General features: G+C 36.9%; 1 protein-coding gene across 3 annotated transcripts in view; it reads right to left on the bottom strand.

The window, feature by feature from the left end:
* The window catches only part of SCEL (sciellin), a 326,999-nt gene that overhangs the window by 261,409 nt on the left and 53,440 nt on the right, over positions 1-12,150 (bottom strand). Inside the window, exon 2 of one of the 3 annotated variants that reach the window (XM_060288049.2) lies at positions 5,565-5,703. The exons of the other annotated variants lie outside the window; for them this stretch is intronic. The gene's annotated coding sequence lies outside the window, so the exon portion shown is untranslated. The remainder of the gene's footprint in view (positions 1-5,564; positions 5,704-12,150) is intronic. 3 annotated transcript variants of the gene reach the window in all.

Here is a 12,150-nt window from a genome sequence, read left to right as displayed (position 1 = left end):
TCACTATGGTCAAAAATATATAACCAATTCAAACAGAATGTAGATATTCTTTCCTCTCTTGGAGCCCTTAGGGAATCTTGTCAAGGTTCACTACTTAAAAATGCCACGAAATGTTTGATAATTAATGACTATATACTGATCATGAGAAGAGAGGGGTGCATGATAATCACATTCCCTTCTCAAAATATAAATAAAGAACCCAAGACTAACCTCAGCATCACCATCCATAAAATGAAATGAATACCTACTTCATAGTTTTCTTTGTTGTTGTTTTTTGTTTTTTTTTTTGCGGTACGCGGGCCTCTCACTGCTGTGGCCTCTCCCATTGCACAGCACAGGCTCCGGACGCACAGGCCCAGCGGCCATGGCTCACAGGCCCAGCCGCTCCACGGCATGTGTGATCTTCCCGGACCGGGGCACGAACCCGCGTTCCCTGCATCGGCAGGCAGACTCTCAATCACTGCACCACCAGGGAAGCCACATAGTTTTTTTAAATTACTAAATGAAAAAAAAATATGTGAAATAATTCAGTTAGCCTGGTATGTGGCACATAAGTGTTCAGTTACTGTTTTTTGCATGAGTCTGATTTAGCCATCTGCAAGAGCACTGCTTTTGGTCCAGCTTAAAGCCTATGAAATTTCCTAAGAATTCGTGATAGACTTTACAGAAGTAATTCTCATTATATAATCCTCAGAAAAAAGATGGTTTAAAAATATCAAATTCCAAGAAAAAGTCAAATAGCTTTTCTACTCACACTCACTCCATAGTAATGAAAACAACCGAAAGAGAACCCCCAAAGTTATATAATTTGTGTTATTTCTAACATATTCTAAATTCAGATACAGTAGATCAGATTTATTTATGTTAACCAGATGGTGTTGAAAAATAAACAGGTTATATGAATATCATTTTAGCTTTAAATAAAACGAGAAAAAGGATTTTTAAATAAGCTAGTAGAACAAACACAGAAGAGACTAGGTTTTGAAGAATGTCCAATGGAACTTGATTAATTAGACAGGGAGGAGTCCTGACAGAGGGGTGCTTGAGCCGGCTAAGACTGGCTTGCAAGAGTCAATTGTTCAATTTTCAGGAATTTTGCAGGCCAGTTGTTAAAGATGGTTATTATTAAAAATTAATTACATAAACTTACAATTAAACATATTATATTAAATTGAAAGTTGGTAAATACTCAAAACTGATCACTTCCTAATTATTTTACTAAATTTTAGTGTTATCCAGTCTCTTGCGATTATTTACGTCTATTACACGTGTATGGTAGAAATACTATACAAATGCGTGCTACTGTACATCTCTTCCTAACTCCATGTTCAGTGGTCCTATTGGTAGTTTAAAATCAGCCATGGTAGGAATGTTTGCACCATGGAAATCAGCAAATGCTACAAATTAGGGCTTTTTTTCTTTTCAGAGAACCAGTTGTTAAACATCTGTCAGCACACCAGTGAGTATTGGTCTCAGTTTTGCTTTCAGAAAGACACAAATTCTGGTCAACTCCTGGCTTTGGGAAAGAGCTAGGTCCTATATATAACCTTGTTGGGAGACAATTCTCCATGAGTCTCTCATGATTCTACACCTCTTGTGAAACAAGGCACTGTCATTCATTCTGAACTATATCTTCAAGGATTTAGTACAGCAAACAGCCTTGAAGGTTATAGGCATGCTTGTTGCCCATTATAAAAAAAAAATTCAGGTTCCCTAAGCTTAGGGTTCCTCTCCTGTAACTCAAGTCACTTCCGTGAAGGCATTCATCTGAGCCTATCTGTGTTGCCTACATGGAACTTGGAGGCAAAGGGAACAAAGACAAGTATGTGCTGATGCTCAGACTATTTGCTGTGCTGTATTTTTGTTACTCTCAGGCCCAGGATTTCCGTGTTTTCTACCAGACTCCATCAAACTGTGGCAGGCTTGCTTGTTAGCTGGCAGAAAGGGTAAAAGTTTGGGCCTTTCGTAGTTCTTGATAACTCTTTCTGAAAGAGTAATCTAATAGTTTAGTATAGCCTACGATTAAGCTAAAAAGAGCTAGAAAGTTTTTTTTTTTCTTAATATTGCAGCGTGTTACTTTTCTTAGATGCAATTCCAAGGATTTTAGTTGCTAAATACTTCCCTAGACCCTTATCTACTTGCCAGAATCTTCATATTGTCCCAATTCCAGACTAGGTCCCTTCCATTTCTTTTCCACAACACAAGCAAAAAAAGTATATTTTCAAGAGAATGACAGAGAAATGATAAGAGGAAAAATAATAGCTTAGAAGGAAAGAGAGATATTTTTCTTTTTTAACAGTGAAAATTAAGATGCCAGTAGAAATTTTAAAAATCTTAAGACTGTTTGAAAAATCAGGAATTTTTTTTTAAAAAACCTGTTTTAAGGAAATGGCAGTTGATATCAAAACAATAGAGTCACCTAGGGAAAACAGTATCTGAACGTTCTAAGAAGGTATGACTATGACACACTTATTGTTATTAGTATTTTGATATAATACTATGCCCATTTTAGAAATATTCTTGTCCTCAAACAATGCAAAATCTTATTTTGTATGGGATCGTGGAGTCTGGAGCGAGTACCCTCTTAGCCAACCCAAATATATCTAATACACCATTTTCCTCTTTAGTTACTCTCACTGGCTCTGGGCACTAAAGGCCACTGTGAAAGTCTCCAGAATGAAGATTTGTGCAAGTCGAGTTCTGTGTCACTAAATCAATGCCTGCCCCAGGTGGCACATGCTTGGAGCACCGCCAGCACTGTTTATGACAATTAGATTGCATCTGTTCACAAAGAAATGGATAATAGCATTTACAGGTTACCACCCTTAATAGTATGTTCTGATACAAAATCTCTTTAGTTTACCATTTTCAAGTCACTGGCTATGTCTTATTTCTCAAAAACAAATGACAAAGGCATAGCAGTAGAAAAATAATCCATTATACAGCAACAGAACTTAAAGTAGACAATATCTTTCTAAATCACGTCCCCTGCACTCTTTATCATTTACCTACCTGAGAGAGTTTTAGAATTAATTAGCACTTAGAAATCACAGCAAAGTTTTCATCGTTTAAAAATAGTAAAGAATAGCAGGAAAATAATTATTGTGCCAAACAAGAGGCCTTTTTTATAAAGATATGTTGATTAGTAGTTGATTTTATCATCTTTTTTCTTTTTTATCTCATTAAACTGGACTCAAAATTAAAATAAAAGTATTTTAAATTAACCTAATCAAGATATGTTGCCCATATTTCACCATATAACACCCACCTAGAGAACAGAATTAAGGTGCACTGATACCAACAACCTATATTTCTTCTGACTTTGTCCCCTAACCACAATTTTGGGATGTCCAGACTCACTCAAAATCCCTCCAGTTTTACCTGGGAGTCCCCAGGAGCAGATCCATTCTGCCTCTACTACCTGCATGGAGACTCGGCATCTGCAGGACCCAGCCCTCATGATGCTAAATGTGGCACGCTCTCTAGAAAATTATATGTGCCAAAGCCATGCTGTGTTCCCTCCATAGAAAGGAAAATGCACCTCTTACTTTTTGACTTTGTGTCTAGAGACCAAATTAGAGATGCTTAGTGTCCTCATGTCTTAGAGTGAGGTTGTGGACACTTGTATATTCAACTCCTATTTTCTGTAAGACCTCTGTGGAGCTGGACCAGGGACACTGGCTGAGAGTCTGACAAGGTGCTACACATAAAATCAAGGCTCCCTTTGATGCCTGAGGCATTTGTTATGCCAAGTCTTCCCTGCCTGACTTTTCCTTCTTAAGCATGAGTCCTTTCCCAGGAAGCTTCATGTATTCATGTAAATAGATCTCTTGCAGGCCCACTCAACCAGACAGCCAGACATGCTTGAATCCTAGGAGGAAAATACCGCTTACACTCTAGTGGTGCTCCCAGTGTGCTCAGAAAGAACTGTAAAAGTTGGCAGCCATCCTCAATTATTGTTATATACCCAGCGTGAGATAAAAGGCTAACAATGGTCTGCTGAATTGAGAATGTAGAAGGTAAAGTGAGTTTTTCACAATCATTTAGGAAAATCCCTTTGCCTCTATTATTTAGAACATCAGCACAAGGAATATTTATCTATTTATAAATATGCTCTTAAAAGATGGACTCACAAGATGATTGTTATATATAATGCAAAAAAACCCCTAAAGCTAACATAATACTTAGTGATGAAAGACCAAACACCTTCTCCCTAAGATCATGATCAAGGCAAGGGTGTCTACATTCAGGACTTTATTCAACACTAAACTAGGGATTCTAGCCAGTGCAAAAGGGCAAGAAAAAGAAGTGAACTTCTCAATACTGGAAAAGAAAATCTGTCTTTATTCAGAGAAGACATACATAATTATTTATGTAGAAAATCCCATGGAATCTACAAAAAAATGCTTCTAAAACTAATAGGTGAGTTTCACAAGGTTGTGAGATACAAGATTGACATAGAAAAATCTATCTTATTTCTATATACCAGCAACAATCAGAAATTAAAATTGAAATGAGAATACCATTTACAATTGCGTAAAAAAGTGAAATACTTAGGGATAATTCTGACAAAAGATATGCATGATATGTTGAAAACTATCGAACATAGCTCAGAGAAATTAAGAAAGACCTAAATAAATTGAGAAGTAGACCATGTTCATAGGTTGAAAACGTCAATGTTGTTAAGATGTCTGTTTTCCTGATTGATCTATAGATTCAAATCAGTTCCAATCAAAAATAGGAGGTTTTGTATAGAAATTGACAAGATTCTAAAATTTATATGGAAATGCAAAGGACTTTAGAATAGTCAAAACAACTTTGAAAAAGAAAAGCAAACTTGGAGGACTAACACTACCTGATTTTAATACTTACGATAAATCTACAATTAAGACAGTGATATTAGTACAAGGTAGATAAATAGATTAATAGGGCAGAATAGAGATTCCAAAAGTAGATCCATACATATATGGACAGCTGATTTTTTAACAGATGTGCACAGGCAATTCAATAAGAAAGGACAGTCTTTTAACAAATGGTTCTGAAATAAATGGATGTTAATATACAAAAAAATTGAACTTCAATCCATATCTCAAACCATATATACAAATTAATTTAAAATGCACCAAAGGTCTAAATGTAAAATCTAAAACTATAGAACTTCTAGGCAAAGACATAGGAGAAACTATTTGTGACCTTTGGTTAGGCAAAGATTTCTTAGCTATGTCACTAAAAACACAATCAATGACAACAACAAAAAAAGATAAATTGGCTTTGTCAAATTTTAAAACTTCTGCTCTTAAAAAGACATGGTTAAGTGAAAAAAAACCTACTAGGAAAAAATATTAAAATCCAAACTTTCAAAATTCAACAGTAATAAAAATTAATATAATTATTTTAAAATGGTCAGAATATTTGAAGAGACACCTCACCAAAGAAGATACGTGGATGGCAAATAAGTATATAAAAAATAGTCAACAATTTTAGTCATTAGGAAAATGCAAATTAAAACTACAACGAGATGCTACTACACAACTATTAGAGTGGCTAACATGAAAAAGACTCACCGAGTGTCAGGGGAAGCACTTCCACACACAGCCCGGCCCACCAAGCTGAGGTGTCAATGCAGCCATTTCTCACTAAGCACTCTGATCTGAAGTGCCAGGTGCGAGGCCTCTGCACGAAGTACCCTGTGAACAAGAGAAACTAGACGAAGCACAAAGGAAAAGAAAAAGAAAAGCAAGCTGTAAATCCTCTGAAAAAAATGTCTCTGCACCTCTAGCTCTTGCAGAGGTTGGCGTCTTTAGTGGAGTCTCCTATTGCAGGGCAACCTTCAAGATGGCGGATGAGTAAGATATAGGGATCACCTTCCTCCCCACAAATACATCAAAAATACATCTACAGCTGAAAAGTTGGACTGAAAACAGCACCTCCTGACCAGTTTTGCTTCACCGACTCAGCTGTGGGAAAAGGACCAGCACTGGGTCCAGCTGGAAGTGGAAGCTTGCCTTGTGGCTGACAGGGTCTTGGTGCCCCAGCCTGGTGTCAGGCCTGAGCCTCTGAGGTGGGAAAGCCGAGTGCAGGACATTGGACCACCAGAGACCTCCCGACACCATGTAATATCAATTGGCGAGAGCTCTCCCAGAGATCTCTGTCACAATGTTAAGACCCAGGTCCACCCAACGGCCAGCAGCTCCAGTGCTGGATGCCCCATGCCAAACAACTAGGAAGACAGGAACACAAGCCCATCCATTAGCAGAGAGGCTGCCAAAAATCATACTAAGTTCGCAGACACGCGAAAACACACTGCCACATGCGGCCCTCCCCACCAGAAAGGCAAGATACAGCCCCACAAACCAGAACACAGGCGCCAGTCCCCTCCACCGGGAAGCCTACACAAGCTGCTGAACCAACCTCACTCATTGCGGATAGACACCAAAAGCAATGGGAAGTATGAATCTGCAGGCTGCAAAAAGGAAGGCTGAAACAAAGTAAGTTAAACAAAATGAGAAGACAGAGAAATACACAGCAGACGAAGGAGCAAGGTAAAAACCCACCAGAGCAAACAAATGAAGAGGAAATAGGCAGTCTACCTGAAAAATAATTCAGAGTAATGATAGTAAAGATGATCCAAAATCTTGGAAATAGAATGGAGAAAATACAAGAAACGTTTAACAAGGAACTAGAAGAACTAAAGGGCAAACAAACAATGATGAACAACACAATAAATGACATTTAAAATTCTCTAGAAGGAATCAATAGCAGAATAACTGAGGCAGAAGAACGGAAAAGTGACCTGGAATATAAAATACTGGAAATAATTACTGCAGAGCCGAATAAAGAATGAAAAGAATTGAGGACAGTCTCAGAGACGTTGGGGACAATAATAAACGCACCAACATTTGAATTATAGGGGTACCAAAAGAAGAAGAGAAAAACAAAGGGTCTGAGAAAATATTTGAAAAGATTATAGTTGAAAACTTCCCTAATATAGGAAAGGAAATAGTCAGTCAAGTCCAGGAAGTGCAGAGAGTCCCATACAGGATAAATCCAAGGAGAAACATACCAAGACACATATAAATCAAACTACCAAAAATTAAATACAAAGAAAAAATACTAAAAGCAGCAAGAGAAAAGCAACAAATAACATACAAGGGAATCTCCATAAGGTTAACAGCTGATCTTTCAGCAGAAACTCTGCAAGCTAGAAGGAAGTGGCATGATATACTTAAAGTGATGAAAGGGAAAAACCTACAACCAAGATTACTCTCCCCAGCAAGGATCTCATTCAGATTCGATGGAAAAATTAAAACCTTTACAGACAAGCAAAAGCTAAGAGAATTCAGCACCACCAAACCAGCTTTACAACAAATGCTAAAGGAACTTCTCTAGACAGGAAACACAAGAGAAGGAAAAGACCTACAATAACAAACCCCAAACAATTAAGAAAGTGGTAATAGGAACATACATATCGATAATAACCTTAAATGTAAACAGCTTAAATGCTCCAACACAAACCCATAGACTGGCTGAATGGATACAAAAACAAGACTCATATATATGCTGTCTACAAGAGACCCACTTCAGACCTAGGGACACGTATAGACTGAAACTCATGGGATGCAAAAATATATTCTATGCAAATAGAAATCAAAAGAAAGCTGGAGTAGCAATGTTCATATCAGACAAAATAGACTTTAAAATAAAGACTATTACAAGAGACAAAGAAGGAAACTACATAATGATCGAAGGATCAATCCAAGAAGAAGATATAACAATTATAAATATCTATGCACACAACATAGGAGCACCTCAATACATAAGGCAAATGCTAACAGCCATAAAAAGGGAAATCGACAGTAACACAATCATAGTAGGGGACTTTAACATCCCATTTTCAACAATGTACAGATCATCCAAAATGAAAATAAATAAGGAAACACAAGTTTTAAATGACACATTAGACAAGATGGACTTAATTGGACTTAATTGATATTTTTAGGATATTCCATCCAAAAACAACAGAATTCACTTTCTCCTCAAGTGCTCATGGAACATTCTCCAGGATAGATCATACATTGGGTCACAATTCAAACCTTGGTAAATTTAAGAAAATTGAAATTGTGTCAAGTATCTTTTCTGAACACAACACTATGAGGCTAGATATCAAATACAGGAAAATACCTGTAAAAAATACAAACACATGGAGGCTAAACAATATGCTACTAAATAGCCAAGAGATCACTGAAGAAATCAAAGAGGAAATCAAAAAATACCTAGAAACAAATGACAATGAAAACACGATGACCCCAAACGCTATGGGATGCAGCAAAAGCCGTTCTAAGAGGAGGGAAGTTTATAGCAATACAATCCTACCTCAAAAAACAAGAAAAATCTCAAATAAACAACTTAAACTTACACCTAAAGCAATTAGAGAAAGAAGACCAAAAAACCCCAAATTTAGCAGAAGGAAAGAAATCATAAAGATCAGATCAGAAATAAATGAAAAAGAAATGAAGGAAACAATAGCTAAGATCAATAAAACTAAAACTTGGTTATTTGAGAAGATAAATAAAATTGATAAACCATTAGCCAGACTCATCAAGAAAAAAAGGGAGAAGACTCAAATCAACGGAATTAGAAATGAAAAAGGAGAAGTAAAAACTGACACTGCAGAAATATAAAGGATCATGAGAGATTACTACAAGCAACTATATGCCAATAAAATGGACAACCTGGAAGAAATGGACAAATTCTTAGAAAAGCACAACCTTCCAAGACTGATCCAGGAAGAAACAGAAAATATAGACAGACCATCACAAGCACTGAAATTGAAACACTGACTAAAAATCTTTCAACAAACAAAGGACCAGATGTCTGCACAGATGAATTCTATCAAACATGTAGAAAAGAGCTAACACCTATCCTTCTCAAACCTTTCCAAAATATAGCAGAGAGAGGAACACTCCCAATTCTATGAGGCCTCCATTCACCCTGATTCCAAAACCAGACAAAGCTGTCACAAAGAAAGAAAACTACAGGCGAATATCACTGATGAACATAGATGCAAAAATCCTCAACAAAGTACTAGCAAACAGAATCCAACAGCACATTAAAAGGATCAGACACCATGAACAAGTGGGGTTTATCCCAGGAATGTAAGAATTCTTCAATATATGCAAATCAATCAATGTGATACACCACATAAACAAACTGAAAGATAAAAACATATGATCATCTCAATAGATGCAGAAAAAGCTTTCGACAATATTCAACACCCATTTATGATAAAACCCTTGCAGAACGTAGGTATAGAGGGAACCTACCTCAACATAATAAAGGCCATATATGACAAACCCACAGCCAACATCATTCTCAATGGTGAAAAACTGAAACCATTTCCACTAAGATGAGGAACAAGACAAGGTTGCCCACTCTCACCACTGTTATTCCACATAGTTTTGGAAGTCCTAGCCACGGCAATCAGAGAAGAAAAAGAAATAAAAGGAATCCATATCAGAAAAGAAGTAAAGCTGTCACTGTTTGCAGATGACATGATACTATACATAGAGAATCGTAAAGATGCTACAAGAAAACTACTAGAGCTAATCAATGAATAAAGTAGCAGGATACAAAATGAATGCACAGAATCTCTTGCATTCCTATACACTAACGACAAAAAATCTGAAAGAGAAATTAAGGAAACATTCCCATTTAACATGGCAACAAAAAGAATAAAATACCTAGGAATAAAACCACCTAAGGAGACAAAATAGCTGTATGCGGAAAACTATAAGACACTAATGAAATAAATTAAAGATGATACAAACAGATGGAGAGATATACATGACCTTGGATTGGAAGAATCAACTTTGTGAAAATGACAATACTACCCAAAGCAATCTACAGATTCAAACTACCAATGGTATTTTTCACAGAACTAGAACAAAAAATTTCACAATGTGCATGGAAACACAAAAGACCCGGAATAGCCAAAGCAATCTTGAGAAAGAAAAATGGAGCTGGAGGAATCAGGCTCCTGGACTTCAGCTATACTACAAAGCTACAGTAATGAAGACAGTATGGTACTGGCACAAAAACAGAAATATAGATCAATGCAACAGGATAGAAAGTCCAGAGATAAACCCACGCACATATGGTCACCTTATCTTTGATAAAGTAGGCAAGATTATACAATGGAGAAAAGACAGCCTCTTCAATAAGTGGTGCTGGGAAAACTGGACAGTGACGTGAAAAGAATGAAATTAGAACACTCCCTAACACCATACACAAAAATTAACTCAAAATGGATTAAAGACCTAATTCTAAGGCCAGACACTATAAAACTCTCAGAGGAAGACATAGGCAGAACACTCTATGACATAAATCACAGCAAGATCCGTTTTGACCCACCTCCTAGAGAAATGGAAATAAAAACAAAAATAAACAAATGGGACGTAATGAAACTTCAAAGCTTTTGCACAGCAAAGGACACCATAAACAAGCTGAAAAGACAACCCTCAGAATGGGAGAAAATTTTTGCAAACGAAGCAACTGACAAAGGATTAATCTCCAGAATATATAAGCAGCTCATGAAGCTCAATATCAAAAAACAACCCAGTCCAAAAATGGGCAGAAGACCTAAATAGACATTTCTCCAAAGAGATATACAGATGGCCAATAAGTACATGAAAGGATGCTCAACGTCACTAATCATTAGAGAAATGCAAATCAAAACTACAATGACCTATCACCTCATACTGGTCAGAATGGCCATCATCAAAAAATCTACAAACAATAAATGCTGGAGAGGGTGTGAAGAAAAGGGAACCCTCTTGCACTGTTGGTGGGAGTGTAAATTGATACAGCCACTGTGGAGAACAGTATGGAGGTTCCTTAAAACACTAAAAATAGAACTACCATATGACCAAGCAAACCCATTACTGGGCATATACCCTGAGAAAACCATAATTCAGAGACATGTACCTCAATGTTCATTGCAGCACTATTTACAATAGTCAGGACATGGAAGCAACCTAAGTGTCCATCAACAGATGAATGGATAAAGAAGATGTGGCACATATATACAATGGAATTTTACTCAGCCATATGAAGAAATGAAATTGAGTTATCTGTAGTGAGGTGGATGGACCTAGAGTGTGTCATACAGAGTGAAGTAAGTCAGAAAGAGAAAAACAAATACTGTATGCTAACACATATATATGGAATTAAAAAAAAATGGTTCTGATAAACCTAGGGGCATCACAGGAATAAAGATGCAGATGTGAAAATGCACTTAAGGACAGCGGGAGGGGGAAGGGTAAGCTGGGACGAAGTGAGAGCGTAGCATTGACATATATACACTACCAAATGTAAAATAGATAGCTAGTGGGAAGCAGCTGCATAGCACAGGAAGATCAATTCGGTGCTTTGTGACCACCTAGAGGGGTGGGATAAGGAGGGTAGGAGGGAAACACAAGAGGGAGGGGATATGGGGATATATGTACACATATAGCTAATTCACTTTGTTATACAGCAGAAACTATCATAACATTGTAAAGCAACTATACTCCAATAAAGAAGTTAAAAAAAAAAAGAGTGACCATCCCAAATGATGGCAGGACACCTACACTTCCTATACAACTGTAATTAGGAATGTAAAATGGATTGGAAAAGAGTTTGGCAAGTTTTGAAAAGCTGAACAAAGACTTACCATATGATCCTACCATTCCACTCCTAAATATTTACCTAGAGGAATAAAAGTACATGTCCATACAAAGATTTATATAAAAATGTTCACAGTGGCTTTACTGTAATAGCCCAAACTGGAAACAACTCAAATGTCCATCAACAGGTTAATGAATAAAGAAGTAAATCCGTATAATGGTATATTACTCAGTATAACAATGAATGAACTATTGATACACACAACATAGGTGAATTCAAAATAATTACGCTGAGTGAAAGAGGATAGACAAAAAAAGAGTACATACTACACAATTCCTTTTACATTAAATTCTAAGACATCCAAACTAATCTAGAGTGACAGAAAAGAAATCAGTGGTTTCTTGAGGAGAAAGGGGAGAGAGGATAGGTATTATGAGGGGCACAAGTAACCTTCTGGGTATGATGCGTGTGTTTGCTATCATGATT

The sequence above is a fragment of the Globicephala melas genome, chromosome 18 (genome assembly GCF_963455315.2).
Source record: "Globicephala melas chromosome 18, mGloMel1.2, whole genome shotgun sequence".
In the NCBI taxonomy this organism is placed as follows: Eukaryota; Metazoa; Chordata; class Mammalia; order Artiodactyla; family Delphinidae; genus Globicephala; species Globicephala melas.
The sequence above is the reverse complement of the archived record's forward strand: the minus strand, read 5'-3'. Positions and strand labels throughout refer to the sequence as shown.